Below are 16,956 nucleotides of genomic sequence, written 5' to 3'. Positions count from 1 at the left end.
TTGCTGAACTCCCAAGAACTCAGCTATATTCTCTTCACCCAAGCCAGTTTCCTACTCAGGCAAGATACTGGGCTAAAGTCTTTTATTTTGATGAAATAAATGCTGATAAGCATTCTACTCTATAATGCAGTATTTAAACTCGCAATTCCTTAATTTCCCTCTTAAGTTGAAGGACAACACTTTCAAAATTCTAAACCCAAACAGATACATATTAACATTCTACCTTAAGTTATGAGAAGTATGCCCAAAAGTAAAGTGTTACGCATAGAAGCAAAATATCAAAGAATAAATGCATCAAATGACAAAGAAGTAGATGCAGAACTCTAGCATCACAGACTAGACATTTAAGTTCTTCAGATACTATGAAATCCAGACTCCCGAGCAAGTTACTTTCAAAGCAGGTAGATCAGAGATCAGGTTTTGGAGGGTCACCTACAAGGCACCTGCCAGTTGCTGCAACCTTATTAACGAAGCCAACCAATTTTTATTACACAATTATTTCGAGTTCAGTGAAGTACTGGGGAGAGGGCAAGGAAAACAGAAGATAGGATCCCTGCCTTCAAGGAGTTAGCATCTTGTTTGTCAACCTAAAGTATACAGAATAGGATAACAACAGACAAATTTAAAAGAGCATAAAAAAAGACAAAATATAATTTAAAACTAAAATGTGTATTTTGTGATAAAAGAGAGAGCAGTGTCAGCTGAAGTGTTTATTTTGTGGGCATCTATTTTTTGTTTGGTTTGTGTGTATATTTGTGTGTGTGTGCACGTGCATGTGAGCACACTCATGCAAGCACGTTTCAAAAAAATCACTTCAAAGGTTTCCTTCCCCAGTGTCTCTCTCCCAGGCTGTCACTTTCCTCCTGCACCTCTCTTACTCACCTGGATCACACCGTTTCTCTGAATATTTCCTGGGTGCAAGCACCCTGTCTTATCTTTACTTTTAGAGTCATGCTGGATCAACAGCCCGAGGAAAGGCAGAGGCAGGAGTGACAACCCGGGACAGGGAGACTGAGCCCAGCCTGGTCATAACTGAGAATCCTCGTAAGAAGCAGTAGAAGTTAAGTTTGAGTGAGCATAATGCGAGTGGGTTTAGGAAAGAGCTGAAGGCCAGGCAGACAGGTTTACGAGCAACACAGCAGGCGACCAGCGGTCGCCATCAGTCCCTGAGCAGGCTGGTGATACAATGTTGATAGTCTGGTTTAGCAGTTCTGTGGAGGATGGTTTGATTTGAGGGGATGCAGTAAGGAGTCATTGGGGGCACATCAGCTAGGAGGCTTCTGCAAGAACCAGGTGTGAGACAAGGATGACAAGGGCTGGCACAGGAATACAGGTGAAGGATGAGGGACTAAGCATTATCTAGCCACAAAAGACCTAAACAAATAAAGGCGGAAGATAACAGTAAAAAAAGAAAAAAAGACGTCTGACTTTTACATCTTGTACAATACCCAGAGCCCAACAAACCCAATAAAGCATATCAGTAATGTGGGGGAACCAACTATGGTGACAGTATTTGATGGAAGGTCACACTACATTGAGAGGCAAATTAGCATAATGGCTATTTAAAAGAGTGGTCTCTGGACACCAACCTGGGTCTGAACTGGGCCCAGCCAAGTCCTATCTGTGTGACCATGGAAAGTGACTCTACCTGTGTCTGTTTCCCCATGTGTAAAGTGGGGATATTAACACTACCTCCCTCATAGGGTGTTACGAGAAATGAATAGGCTTTATATGCATTAAAATAATTGTCAAAATATATGCAAACACATTAAATAAATTGCAGAGAACAGTAAATCTATTGAAAAAAGACAGGTCACTGGCCACTACTTTAGGAGTAATCTGGGAAGATTTCTCTGAGGAGAGGAACGGAAGCTGAGAGCTAAAGGATGAGAGGAATCAGCCTTGACAAGAGGGTGGGAAGAGGGGACACAGCATTTGCAAAACACCAAGAACAGACCAAAGCTGGACCTGTGGATGTGGGGACCAATGTGGCCACAGTGCAGGGAGCAAGGGGGAGGGCAGAGGAGGTAAAGGGGTCAGGGGCCAGACATGCACACCCTGTAGGGTACAACAAAGCTGCGATTTTAATCAAAGTTCATGATAAGCCCTTGAATGGTCTGAATGGTTTTAAGCAGGGGAGTGACATGTCTGGTTTATTTTACATCCTTTATGAGCCATAAACCATCTACTACCTTTGGCAAAAGATTATGCAGCATCCGGAAAATAAATTTAACTACCTCCCAATAACATGTTCTCATTTCTGCGATAGTTTTTTCATTATAATATGGCAATAACCAAAAATATAATCACTTGAAATGCTGACACCTGGAACATCATAACGTCATTAAAGTGAGAGGAATGTGCTTCTGGAAAAAGACTTAAAGTGTATTTGCAAGGGTGTTCTACTGTATTGCAGCCCATTTCTGGTCCATCCATTCACCTTTTTTTGTGTGTGGTTGTCAAACATGAACATTACTCATCATGAAAAGAATATATATTTTGTTTTGTTTTCAAGCAAAGGTCAGTATTTTCTCTGTCAGGCCACATTGCTTTCCTCAGACTCCCTTGTCCCCAATAACAAGCTTTTCAAATCGCTTAAGGTTGAGAATTAGGAAATAATAGGTATCAGTTTTATTGCTACTAAAATTTAGGGGCATTCAGTGCTAACAACAGTGCTCAGCTATAAATTTGAAAGCCATTATTTTGGTCTTCCACAAAGAACTGTACCTTTTTAATCAACGAGAAGACAAGAGAGCCAGCCCGGATGGCCTACTGGCTAAAGATGGGCACACTCCACTTTAGTGGCCCAGGTTTGGTTCCCGGGCACGGACCTATACCACTCCTCTGTCAGTAGCCATGCTGTGGCAGCAGCTCACATAAAAGAACTCGAAGGACTTATAACTAGAATATACAATTATGTACTGGGGCTTTGGGGTGGGGGGCACAGGGAACAGAGGAAGACTGGCAATAGATGTTAGCTCAGGGTGAATATTTCCCAGCAAAAAAAAATTGGGGGGAAAAAAAAAAGACAAGAGCAACTATCCTGGGAATAAAATTATGGGGTGTATTAGATTACACTTTTTCAGGCAAGGGAATGGAATTTCAAGACATGTTATTGAAGTGTTGCAAGGAGATTTCCAAGGTGAGAGCCACAGCACCAGGCTTGCCTCACTGCATGGCTCTCCAGTAACAGTGGCTAAGTACAGCATAATGAGGAAAGAATGTGAACAAGCAGTGACTATCTTGGCTAGAGGTGGATGGGGTGGGGGGGGCGGGAAGCATGTTCAAACTTCCTGATGCTCCTGCCACACTGCTACTTGGCCAAAAGCCAGGAACAGGAAGCCACCACTATCCTGGGATACCTGATGGCATCCCCAACGTCCAGATGCACACTATTCGGTAACATAATTCTTGCTGGCCCTATTCCATCACTCTTTCTCCCCTTCAGGACCACTGCCTGGGCTAATCCAACTCAGCCTCAGCTAATAAAGTACAACCACAGGACAAGCCTACAATACGAACTATCACACTGCGGCATGGGGTGTATGGCCCCTTTGACCATGAAGAATTTAGAGAATTTCTTTGGGTATCTACTATTTCTATTAAACACTATATATAGATGTTACAGAAAAGAAAAAGGAAACTCGCTGCCCTGGAGCAATTTACACCAAATGTGGATCACACTGTGGTCCATTTGGCTAGCTGTCCATCTCAGTGAGATGGATAAGTGAAATGAAAATAAGACCAAATGGTCACAGAATGCGGTGGCTACATGCAAGCATAGCTTCAGGCACATCAAGCACACAAGAATTAATGTCTTCCTAGCTGTTTCTTCCCCACAGTGTGTCCAACTGATGTGTCCACTAACTTCTTGCAACACACATTCTTCCTGCTAACATCCAAATACTCAGACCGTCCCTCCCTGTTTTTCTTGCTAAAAATATCTCTCATTTGTGTAATCCTTTTTTCTTCTCATACTTTACCATCTGTTGAATCAGTAGAGCCACGACTTCAGCCTCAGAAAACCTAAGTTTGAGCCCTACTTTACTACTTTCACTCATTGAAAGCCTATGATGTTCTAGGCTTTGTTCTAAATGCCTAACGGTAATCGTGGGGACCAGTCACTTAACTTCTCCAGGCCCAACTTTCCTCATTTAAAGAAAATGGTAATAACACTGCCTACTTCATACGGTCACAGCTTGGCATGTGGATTAAACGATACAATGTAACCAAAAATACCTTGTAAACTCAGTGAGAAATATGTTATCATTCTACCACCATCTCATGGCTACACAGCATAAACTTTTTCAAAACATGTTCACATAAATCGCTTCACTGGATTCTCACTGTGAGTTGACCAAACAGGATTAGTATTCTAAACATGAAAAACCAAGGTGCCAAGAATATAAGTGAATGTAAGAAGCTAAGACTAGAATCCAACTCTCCTGACTCACCATCCAAGGCTATTTTTACTATTCCTTTTTTTTTTTTTTTTTGAGGAAGATTAGCCCTGAGCTAACTGCTGCCAATCCTACTCTTTTCCCTGAGGAAGACTGGCCCTGAGCTAACATCCGTGCCCATCTTCCTCTACTTTATATGTGGGATGCCTGCCACAGAACGGCTTGGCAAGCAGTGCCATGTCCGCACCTGGGATCCGAACCGGCGAACCCCAGGCAGTTGAAGTGGAACGTACAAACGTAACCGCTGTGCCACCGGGCCGGCCCCTACTTTTACTATTCTTAAGCTGATTTTCATAAAGTCTTTTTGGAGAAAAGCACAGTTATTTAGCTTAAGTTATCAGAACAAAAAAAAAAATCTTCCATCGGCAAACAAAGCAAGACTTCTAGTCTGTCCTCTTTCTCCTACACTTTGAGATACACCTCAGGCAACAACCTGATAGTTTCTAAAGTAAGCAAAGGGAAACAAGCCCTCTCCTCTTGCAAACATGAAAACCATGCCATATTTTACTTTCCTTGCAGAGACAGAGATGGAATCACACAAATAGTAACCAAGGCGGGTAAGAAGATGTGCACACCAAGTCAGCTGGTGCTGAGAGCGGGGCAGCCAACACTGGGAGCAGACTGCAGAGACAGAGGGTCCCAGGGCCCAGGTACACAGGAATTAAACAGAAGCCCTAAGGACTTCAGCCCTTATTCAAAATACTCTCTCAACAGTCATACTACCACAGAAAGTGCACAAACAGATGGATCTTCTGCTGGTCCAGCTTTCCTCGTCTAGGCATTTCTCAGGGAAGGAGTAATTGATCCACACTGCCATGATATGAGGCACCCCACCAGGTACAATGGCAGAAGGACTTGACCAGCTTCTACTTACATCCAATTCCTTACCTCTACATGTAATCATTCCTGAAAATCCATTTGAAGGCCCAATGTCTGAAATTTGAAAAATATACCTATATGCTCTATGCTTATTTCCAGAGAATTAAAAATAAATATGTGTGAAATCCCTAGTTAGGCTTCTTTCAAGTATTGCCAACCTCAAGCATAAGCCCCAGAAGGAGAGCCGACTCTGCTGGCCGTCCTCCCATCGTCCTAAGATCTGAAGGAAGTCGGTAAGATGTAGGGAAGCATCCTTCCCATAAGGGTTAGCACCCTTCTCGTGACACCTGAGGAGGCAGGTCTGTAGGTTGGGCAGCCATCAAGCTCTTAGCTTCCACAGTTGGGCACACTTGGTATCAGAAACAAGATAACCTCAGGTGCCTGCCATCAACGCGGCTCTGCCTACTGCCAGTCTCCACCTCCCATCACCTCAGCAGAGAGGCTGAGGCCCCAGTCAGCTTGGGCTGAATCAGGGTACCACTCTGGATGGAAGCCCCCGAGTGAATGCTCAACTCAAGGCCTTTAGGTTTTCTGATGCTAAAAAGGCCCCAGGACTGACTCTATGGATCTCCTCAGCTCAGGGGGAGTCGGGGCAGGGTGGGGGGTAGGGATGCACTATTTAGTCATCTCGATGGCCTGGGCAACAGGAGCTGGCACACAGCGCCACCACGCCATAACTAAAACCCTCAGTTACTATAATACGATTCAGTGTCAGTGTAAACTGCTCAAATGCAAGATTGTATGAAAGTTGACCACATGCCAACTCAGGGCCATCCACATAGGCTTAAGGCTGCAAAACCAAACCAGGGTTATAGCATATTTCATGACCTTTACGTGAGGCTGCCCAGTGCTGGCGTAAAATTCTTACCGCTGGCTGAAGTCCACCCCCGTCCCTAAAGTGCCCACCACTGTGCCCAAAGAGGAAAAAGGAAATTCAAGTCTGGACTTTGTGAGCAGACTACCGATTCCCACCATTTTTCCACAGTGTTGTCAAATAAAAACGAACTATCCTGTTCTTTCTCATATTTAGGCTATCGGGAACCTGTCTCTTCATTCTAAGACCTCAGCCTCCTACAGCACAGCATATGATCTAAGAGAAACTCCCTGGCATTTTCAGTGTACTCTGCACATGCTTGTTCCTGCCATTTATTTCATTTGGATACTTAACATTTCCCATTCACAAGTACTGAGGTGCCATGTCCTCTCAGGGACCTATTACCCCCAAAAATGAGAGACATGAATTTGCATCATAATCCAAGTTGGCAAACTTTCCATAACACCCCAGGTCTCACTCTCCAGGGTTCCAAAATCTCAACTCTCAGCCTATTAACAGTCTAGATAAAATCTTCCACCCAATGACACGTTGCATTATTAGGAAGCCCTCTAGTTAGCAGCATCAATAAACAGTCAATTCTCATTATTCACAGTACGGTAATCCCCCCTTACCGTTGACGGTAAGTTCCAAGACCCACAGTGGATGCCTGAAATCGGAGACAATATCGAACTCTATATATACGTTTTTTCTTACACATATATACCTATGCTAAAGTTTAATTTATAAATTAGGCACAGGAAGAGATTAACAAGAATAACTAATAATAAAATAGAACAGTTATAACAACATACTATAATAAAAGTCACTGCAGATCTTAGCAACCTCAGCATACAATTTTTTTTTTCTTTCCTTAAGTCCACAACTTTCACCTTTTCACTTTAAAGGGAGCATTTTATGGCTTCTTTGGCTATCCACATTGCCAGCATCGCTACTCTTGCACTTGGGGGCCATTATTAAGTAAGGGTTACTTAACACAAGCACTGCAATGCTGTAACTGTCGATCTGATAACCAAGAGATGGCTAGGCTACTAAATGACTAATGGGCAGGTGACGTATAGAGCACGGATACACTGGATAAAGGGATGATTCAGGTCCCTGGTGGGACAAAGGAGGAGGGCAAGAGATTTCGTCACACCAGTCAAATGGTGCACAATTTAAAACTTATGAATTGTTTATTTCTGGAACTTTCCATGTAATATTTTCGGACCACAGTTGACCGTAGGTAACAAATCACGGAAAGCAAAACTGCGGATAAGGGGGACTACTGTACAAATAAAGTTTAGCGAGTACACAAATTCACAAACATGGAATCCACAAAAAATGAGGATCGACTGTACCTGGCTATCATACCTGAGGCATGAGACACAGAGTATATTCTACAAGGTTCTCCTCCTTTGCAAGAGAGCTATCACATCGTATCCCAAGCAGAAAGAATGTTTCTGGCTTCAGTACTTCCCACGTACACTCTTTCCCTTCCTACCTTGGCAGATTATACTATGAAGATTTGGCAGTTCAATTTCTAAGTTCTTGGGTTTTGTTTTTTTTAATGTGGACAGATCCTAAATGGCTAGAGACTGATGAGCAGCATTCGCTTTTCTCTTCTATTAAGCTTTCACATACAGACTTCATTAACTTTAGATAGGCTCCCTAAAAGAATCACAAACGAGCCTCAGTTAACCTATCTTGGAGAAACTTCTCAAAACAAAAAAACTGTCTCTTTCACCAGGTTCTCATAGCTGCAACAGCTTATCTAACACAGGCAAAAAACAGACAACTTGACATGTTAAAATCGCCACACACTGTCATAATTTCAGTTGCAGTAGAATTTCCCCACTTTTACCTCCTTAACTTACAACTCTTATCTGTCATAGACAAAGTTGCAAAATAACTTTTATTATGGTTATTTTACTTATTACTTTATTAAGGCAAACTAAAAGTTGCACAGCAAAACTAACCAGGAGAGATACCTGGAAGAGACACAAAGTAAAATCTTCCTTTGGATTTGTTTTGGCCACCACCAAGAGGTTGGTAACAATGCTGACTCCATAAGGAGTTAAAACCAACTTCCCATTACAGAACTCTCATCAAACAACATTTGAGGGGCTGACCCGGTGGCGCAGCGGTTAAGTGCACACACTCTGCTTTGGTGGCCCGGGGTTCAAAGGTTCAGATCCCAGGTGCGGACATGGTACTGCTCATCAAGCCATGCTGTGGTAGGCGTCCCACATATAAAGCAGAGGAAGATGGGCATGGATGTTAGCTCAGGGCCAGTCTTCCTTAGAAAAAAGAGGATTGGCGGATGTTAGCTCAGGGCTAATCTTCCTCAAAAAGAAAAAAAAAAAAGAACATTTGAGAAAGTTTTAGTTTCATAATTATCGCGTCTGTAAGAAGTGTTAAAATCTTAAGATAAAGTCAGAGTTCTAAATCAGTAGGGGGAAGTGACAACAACTGTGTTTACGCAACTCTCAAACCTTCAAAGACTTTTATAAATAACTTAACACAAACTACTTTTCAAAGCACATTATTCCCTGTAATTCCTGAAATGCTGTGACGTATCGGAACAGATTCTACCACCCTCTCACAGAGGAAAAGCATGCACAAAGGTTAAGTAGAAGTAGCTTTTTCTGGTCACAATCTTAGTAGGTAACAGAGATAGGACTTGAACTCAAGTCTCCAGAAATAAGCCAGAGCTGTTTTTACTACAACATTCACAGTTTTGGAATGTAGTCCATGGTTATTTATAGCAGAATTATCTTCTTAATTGTATTGTGTTTTGGTCAACATAAAAATTAGTTTGCATTCCTTCCAAACGGAAAGCAAAGGCAGGCTGCCCAGAAGTGTGAAAAAACAGTGGCGGGGGAATCAGCCTGGGATTAAAACTTTGCCAAAGTTAAACAACAAATTGAGGGCTTTACATCATTTCTACCATAAGGGGGACGACTTTTCAGCCAGATGCAACAGGAAACGCACAGGGGAAAAAAAAGTGTCTTGAGTATAAAATAACAAACTTCCTACGAAAGTATTTCTAAACCCATTACTTAAAACTAGAGCGTTGAGATTTAGAGACGATCAATAACTTGTTCCAAGACCGCGACGTCAGTACAACCTTAACGCGGGGACCCCAAAGCTCTCTGAACTACCCACGCTGCTCCCCTCTGGTCCTGCGCAGGCTTCACCAGCTGCAAGCAGAAAACAATGAGCATCACAAGTCTTTGGACTCAGAGACTACAGCAAAGAGTTATTTAGTTTGGTATGCAAAAATGGTATGCAAAACTGACCTTCAAATACTAATAGGAAAATTAACATTTACTGTTTTCGTCTTTGAATGTTCAGAGGAAACAAATGCGAGCCTTCACTTTCGTCAAGTTGGCTTGGCTTCAGAAGCAAATATTCAAATTCTACAAACCGAGAGACAGAACCTTTGAAATACAGGGGACAACTAGCTGCTGATAAAAACTAGAACAGCCGCCTCTGCCCCGCCCCCCAGGCTGCTGGTTCTTATTAGCCAGAGAGAAGGAAATAAAACTAGCAAACATACAGCACCAATGATCAAAGTGAAACCGATTTTTTTAATCATCTAGCTTAAACCGATGAACACATGCCAGTAAAGCGCATAAAGACTGAGTTAACAGCCCCAGCAAGTACTGTCACCCTAGCCCAAGACATTTAAATCTCAGTGTGATGAATTAAAGGAGACTTAAGCGAAACAAAAAAGGAAAAGATCTGGCTTTTCGGCGAGGCCTGCACTCGGTGCAGGAAGAGCGAGCCGCTCCGTTTTGGGGAGGGGGCAGGAAGTAAACGAGGAGGAAAGAGACCGTCCCAGCCGCCCCCCCTCAACCCCTTCCCGCAGGGCCACCCCACGGCCCTCCTTTGCTGCTGGCCAGGCCCGAGAGGACGCAGGGCGGGGGCCTCCTCGGCGGGCCCGCGCCGCGGACTCCCAGGACGCCCCCCACTCGGGGTCCCTCCAGGCGCCGGACCTCTCCCTCCGGGGGCTCAGACGCTTCGGGTCCCACCGGCAGCCTCAGGTCGTCCCGCGAGGACAAGCCGTGCCCTCCCTCCAGGAGGACGCCCCCGAGCCCGCTGCGAGCCAGCCCGCCCCGGCGGCCCCCGCAGGCCAGCCCTCGACGGGCCCGCGTCCCGCCCGGCCTGCCCGCTCCTCCCGCACTCACCGCCGGGCGGCTCTGGGCGCGCCCGCCTCGGGCCGGCCGGGCCCCGCGGGGTGCAGGGGCGGGCCCGCCGGGCGCGCGGGGCCGGCGCGGGGCGCACTCCGGGGCCGCGCCGACGCACAGCCGCGCTCGCGCCCGCGCCCCGCACCGACGCCCCCTCCGCGCCCCACACGCACACGCGGGCGGCGCGCGCCGGGCAGGCTCCGCGGCGGCGCGAGCGCGGGAGCGCGAAGAATCCCTGGAATGAGGCGCCGCCCGCGCTCACCCGGGCTCGGCCGGGCTCCGCCAGACCCGCCAGGGCCCGCCCCCGGGCCCGCCCCTCCGCCTCGCAGGTGGGGGCCGCGGCCAGGTGAGCCGGCAGGAGGCGGGGGCGGCGTCCCGCGCCGGGAGAGGCTCCTCGCCCCGCCCGCCGGCTCACCCCGGCCGGCGGCGGACGCGTGGGTTGCGGCCCCGCCGAGGGCCTGGTGCGGCGCGGGGCCCCTGGCGGGAGGCGCAGGCCCGAGGGCGCGTGGAGCCGGCGCGCCGTGTGCACCCGGCATCTCACACAGTCTCGCCCGCGGGCCCAGCAGTGGAAACACGCCAGCAGTGCACACGCAAACCCAAACGAACCTGTCGTGCGCTCTCAGGACCTGCTGCTGTGGGCCGGGCGCGCGCCCCACATTCACACAGTAGGCTCACTGCCCCGGTGGACACGGCCCGCGTGACAGCGACGTCCCCGGGCGAGCCATACTGGGTACCCACGGGGCCTGCCGCCCCCGAACCGCCGCACACAGCCCGCTAGGTGCGAGCGCGTTGGAGCCGGACCTGCAGCCCGCACCGTCCCCGCCGTGGGCACCGCCTGCCCGCGCGGCAGCCCCGGGGTCGCCGACCACGCCGCTCAGCTGCCGCGCCGCGCGCCGGAGCCTCCCGCCTCCCGCCTCCCGGGCTCCGCGCTCCGCGGGGCGCCGACCTGGGCACCGCCTCACCCTCTCCTTCCCCACACACGCCCAGCCGCACTGCCCAGACAGGCCGGCGGCCACACGTACCTGAAGGGACAGGTCGCACTTGCTCGGGGAGGTGTGTGCTCAGGTGCCACGGCGATCAGAACCGCCGCTGCAGTCCGGGGCACTCCGACGCGGCTCGGCGTCCTCCCATCACAGCATTTTACACTCCACCACTGCACTTTCTCACACACACACACACACACACACACACACACACGCACACCAGGCGTTCGGCAGCCTCTTTCCTCCCCCTCCCTCGCCCGGAGGAGGAAGTCCTAGTAAATCAAAACAGTGTGGAAGGGAGGGAGCGGAGGAGGCAGGGAGCGAGCGCCGAGTGCAAAGAGCCCCTCCAGCCGCTCGCACACCAGCGTTTGCTGTGTTTGGCAAACTCCTGGAGTCCACAACCCCGTCTGCTCTGAAGTGTGCCCAGGGAAGGGCGGAGGGGAGGAGGTGAAACATTTCTAATTGGTGCAGGTTCTTATTACAGCAGCAGCGTAGACACGTGACCGCGAAAAGCAAAGGCCTGTCTTCAATTCTTTCCTGTCATTCTCTGAAGATTCGATGGCGGGGACAGGAGGGTGGAGGCCTGGTACGTCCCCGTCCCCAGCAGCCCTTGCCCCATTGTTTTCTCACACTGCCACAATTAAGAAAACATTGGCTTAACATATCCAGCCGCTAACTTCATAAAATAAATAGTCAGCGACTGGACTTCCTCTGGTTTTCTTTAAATGGCTTCATGTTGCTTGCCTTCTGGCTGTTCTCAAACCTCAGTCATTATTAGGAGCTCCTACTGTAGGGCTTTCCCGGGGAGAGGACTGCTGAGAGGGAAGGATGACAATAAAAACAAATTCCAGCTAACATTAATGCTGGGCGCGGGATGCATGGCACTTTTCAAACTTCTCCCAATTATTTCCTCGTCACAGCATATTATCTTTCTTGATCTTAGCCCCTGTTGGGTAGCAGGACAGGTATTAAAAGTTCCATTTTGGGGCCGACCCGTGGCCCAGCGGTTAAGTTCCCGCCCTCCGCTTCCGGGGCCCAGGGTTTCGCTGGTTCAGATCCTGGGCGCGGACATGGCACCGCTCATCAGGCCACGCTGAGGTGACATCCCACATGCCACAGCTAGAAGGACCCACAACAACAACAAGAAATACACACAACTGTGTACTGGAGGGATTTGGGGAGAAAAAAGCAGAAAAAAAATAGTTCCATTTTACAGCGCAATTAGATGGTTTACCTACAACGGAGGCGTTGCTGAACCATAGCCCTGGTCTTCTGGCTCCTTGTGGAATGCACTCTCCTCCAGTCCACACAAGGCCACTGTAGATGGGGCAACCCAAGTGACAAGCCCACCAGGTATAGCTGCCCCTGGTTTCTCCGTTCCCAGATTAAAATTCACAGATTAAAGATGGGAAGACGCCCAGTCTTCCCAAAGATATTTTTACTTAGACTCCATTTTAGCTCATCAATAGTCTCAGACTAGGAAAAACTCCTGAGAAAGATGGTAAAGAGGAGGTTTTCATCCTGCCAAATTAGTGCAGAGAAGGAGGAAAGAGCAAGGGCTCCTCGGGCAGGTGTCAGGAAGCATGGCAAGACAGAAAAAGGGCTTTGGATTCAGACAGACCTGGATTTGAATCCAAACTCCACCTCTGTTAGTTACAGGACTTTGGGCATGTTATCAAGCCTGGCTTCTCATCTATAAAACAGAGATAATAATTCCTACTTGGAAGAGCTGTTGCAGGGAATAAGGACTAGGCAGAATATTTGATAAATATTGACATCTCCCTCCTCTCTCTTCCTGCCTTAACTGCAGTCCTCCTGGGGCAACTTATAAACAGGCACCCACCTTAATCATGGCGGGGGGGAGGGGGAGGGGGGAGATAGGAAAATAATTTGCCCTGATAATGCAAATGAATAGTGATAACAATGGTAACAACCGCACATTTATAAAACAGCCCTGGGGTTTGCAAAGTGTTCCCACATATCATTATCTCATTTGATCTTTATGACAACTCTGCCATTTGTATGCTGCTAAATGATTTCCATTTTGGGTCAGTGTGGAGGTCCCGAAGCTGCCTCTTTAATTTCCATCACTGCTTCGAGCAAACCTGACTCTGCAGATAAATCATGGGGACAGGGGGCCTTTTCTCATGGATGCGGCCAGTCTTCGACCTTTGCGAGGATTAATGTCCCTGCTTGCCTTACATCAGCGTTAGCGTGACTTTGCTCTGGCAACATCTAAGCACGGTTGTTTTAGTCTGGCTGTTTTAGATGTGCAGAAAGGAGACATACTCAAGTTAGCATGCTGTCACGACACAGGTGGACCGGGACTGGAACGTGTCAGACATGTGGAAGAGTCACGCGATGGAATATTACACAGCAGCCTAAACAAATCACTCACAGTGACCTGCAACAATGTGGATGAATCTTGACAACATGAAGTGAAAAAAGTAAGTCCCAAAAGATTATATACAACATAATATCCTGCTTGTAATGTTAAAAATAAAAGGAAAATAATTGTAGGAGTAGATACACCTGCAATAAAACTATATGAGAAGGAAGTAAGGCAGTGATGATTCGAGAATTCAGCATCATCTAGGGAGGGGGACCGCATGGGATGGACGGGAAAGAGGCACTGGTGGGATATAGGTTATTGTCAAAGTCCTAGCTTTTGGGTGGTGGGTTCACAGATTCCCTATTAAAAATGAGTACTTAAGTGATGGTTGCACATCAATGTGAATGCTACTGAACTATACTTTAAAATATTTAAAATGTTATACTTAAAAATGGTTAAAATGGTGAATTTTATGTTATGCATATTTTACCACAGTGAAAAATATATAAGGAGCTATAGTAAAAAAAACTGGGCAGATTTCTAAAAACAAAAAAACTGCTTGAGGGACTGGCCCGGTTGCATAGTGGTCAAGTTCACATGCTCCGCTTCCCTGGCCCAGGGTTCACGAGTTCCGATCCAAGGTGCTGACCTACACATCACTCCTCAAGCCACACAGTGGCGGCATCCCACATATGAAAAATAGAGGAAGATTGGCATAGATGTTAGCTCAGGGCCAATCTTCCTCACCAAAAATTTAAAAAGTAAAACAAACAAAAAAAGACTTCAGTAGCTAACTGAAAAAATTAAGGTACTCTATACATTGACCACTGATAAGAATGTGTTTCAAACCTAGGATTTTATAAATGCACCAGAAATTTATTTTTTTTTTTAAAACAAAGAAGAATGATTGAAAATAATTAAGGAGGTGGGTGAGTGGAGATTGCGAAGAAACAAGATTGGCCCTGAGGCGATCACGGTTGAAGCCGAGTGAAGGTACAGGGTAGTTTGTTATACTGCTCTGCCTACTCTTGCATATCTTTGAAACTTTTCATATTAAAACATTAAAAAATTAAAAGGAAGAGAAAGTCAGAGGACTGCAAGTTGCTCTCTGGACCATATTCTGCCTCCTCCTCAGGCCACAAAGTGCCCGTCAGTCTCCCTCTCTGTCTCTGTGCCTCCTGCTTGTTTAATTCTTTCTCATCCCTCTCCCAAGGAGCCTCCTCGTCTCTTTGGCTCCTTTATTACTGTCCCGACTACTCCTTTTGGCTGTGGCGCCCACTGGGAACTGACTCCCTTTGCACCTTCGGAGTTCAAATCGCTCAGAGAGACACTCTGATCCGTCTCTTTCTACTAATCCACAGACATGGCCGCCGTCTGATCGACCTTGAAGTCATGCGTTTGTGAGAGTCCGTGAAGCCAGGCAGGCCCGATGAGACGCGGGAGAGAGGGGAGAGGCCGAATTGCGGGGGATGGAACGTGGCTGCCAGCCGCCTCCGGTGGGACAGCAGCAACGTAGCCCATCGAAAGGCCCTCAGGAGTTCAATTAAGCAAGAATCAGGTATTTGCCTTTCCGTTGACTCCTTGTGATTTCTTAGGGCTCCCCAATTAGTGTCTTATAAAATCAGTTTTCCTTTCCACACGAAATACCAATAAGTGGTTTATTTCTGTTTGTCCTCCCATGGCCCACTTGCAAGGGGGAAATGCCGATGGCTGCCAATCTGAAATGCTCACAGCGCACGTAGGCTCTTACTGTTCTCAATGCGCTAATCTGTGTAGGAAGAATGTCTTTCCTTGCTTATAATGTGCTCACATGACTCCTGTTCTTCCTTTCTTCTCTTCACTCCAACTTGTTCCACAAAGGGCACTGTGGAGACAGAGGAGTGGGTTCTAGTTCACAAGAGGTGTGTTCTCTAGGTGACAGTGTGAGCCCGTGGAAGTCATTTTACACCTCTGGGTCTGTCTCCACGCTTGTGAGGAGCTTAGACCATTAGTTTTGGCAAACAGGTTTCATCTTGAGCACCAGCTCTGCCCCGAGCCTTCTCTTGAAAAAGACTCTGAAGCCATAGTTGAGGTTCAGTGAAAAAAAAGTGTCGGGATTGATTAGTAATGTCTGCTATGAGCAGGGAAGAGGAACTGGTGAACCAGATGTTTACCATTTTTGATCGAGAAGAGCTCTAAAACTCCCTTCTAGCAGTAACTACTTTCTTTTCTCGTAGAGTGAGAACAGGTGAATTTCTGCTTTTTGGGGGGCCAAGGTAACCGGTGGAAAAACTCAAATGATCTTATTTCAATGAAACAGTACAGAATAAGAAATGATCTAAAATAACAATGATACCTAACATTTAATGAACCCTTTACTGTGGTCCGGGCGCTGTTCTAACTGCTTTAAGACAATTGTCTAATGTAAGCCTCGTAACAGCCCTATGAGGTCGGGACTGTAAATATCCCCATTAAGCGAATGAGGAAACTGAAGCATAGAGACATTAAACAACTTGTCCAAGGCCTTGAAGATAATAAGGGTGCAACTGATTGAACCCCGGCAGTCTGATTCTGGAGTCCACATGCTTAGCCTGTCACTCCACATCAGGCCTCCCCTGGGAGCTTGTTCGTGATGCAGACTCTCAGGCCCCATCCAGACCTACTGAATTAGAAGATACAGTTCAGCAAGCTCCCCAGATGATTCATATTCACATTACACTTTGAGAAGCACTGTTTTATGCCATATGTCTCCTAGAAGGGTATTATCTACCATTATTAAAATGTTTACAACATGCATGCACTGTGCTAAACATAATACCTGTATAATTGCATGTAATCCACATAAAAATCCTAGAAAGGAAATCCTACAAGATCAATGGATTGATCAATGTCGATATCTCGGTTGTGATATTGTACTACAGTTTTGCAAGATGTTACCACTGGGGGAAAGGATACATAGGATCTCTCTGTATTATTTATTACAATTGCATGTGAATCTACAATTATCTCAAAATAAAAAGTATACTTAAAAAATCCTATGATGTAGGCTTTATTTTTTTGTACTTTTATTGTTGAGGAAACAGAAGTTTTAAAGAAGCTAAGTAAACAGCGCAACTGATAATTCCAACTTAACAAACAGTATTGAGGCCCTACTATGTGCAAGGCACTGTTCTAGGCACTGGGGATACAGCAGTGAACAAACAGCGCCCTCACTGAGCTGTCATTCCAGTGCAGGCAGTCAGAATTCAAACCCAGATCTGGCTTGCCAAGTCCTGTACTGCTCAGAGTTCAGAGATGTGGCCACAGGATCAGGCTGTGG

General features: G+C 46.7%; 1 protein-coding gene across 6 annotated transcripts in view; it reads right to left on the bottom strand.

Annotated features, from left to right (window-relative positions):
• Positions 1–11,874, bottom strand: part of VGLL4 (vestigial like family member 4) — a 141,731-nt gene extending 129,857 nt beyond the window's left edge. Inside the window, exons 1-2 of one of the 6 annotated variants that reach the window (XM_070237261.1) lie at positions 11,226–11,269; positions 10,950–11,178 (exon numbers count right to left, since the gene is read on the bottom strand). The gene's annotated coding sequence lies outside the window, so the exon portion shown is untranslated. Of the gene's footprint in view, positions 1–10,151; positions 10,237–10,343; positions 10,477–10,949; positions 11,179–11,225; positions 11,270–11,365 lie in introns of those variants that run through there. The other 5 variants (XM_001492807.5, XM_070237258.1, XM_070237259.1 and 2 more) reach the window with 5 other exon arrangements.
• Between the last annotated feature and the right edge of the window lie 5,082 nt (positions 11,875–16,956).

The sequence above is a fragment of the Equus caballus genome, chromosome 16 (assembly GCF_041296265.1).
Source record: "Equus caballus isolate H_3958 breed thoroughbred chromosome 16, TB-T2T, whole genome shotgun sequence".
Classification (NCBI taxonomy): domain Eukaryota; kingdom Metazoa; phylum Chordata; class Mammalia; order Perissodactyla; family Equidae; genus Equus; species Equus caballus.
Note: the sequence above shows the minus strand (reverse complement) of the source record. Positions and strands in the feature narration are given on the sequence as shown.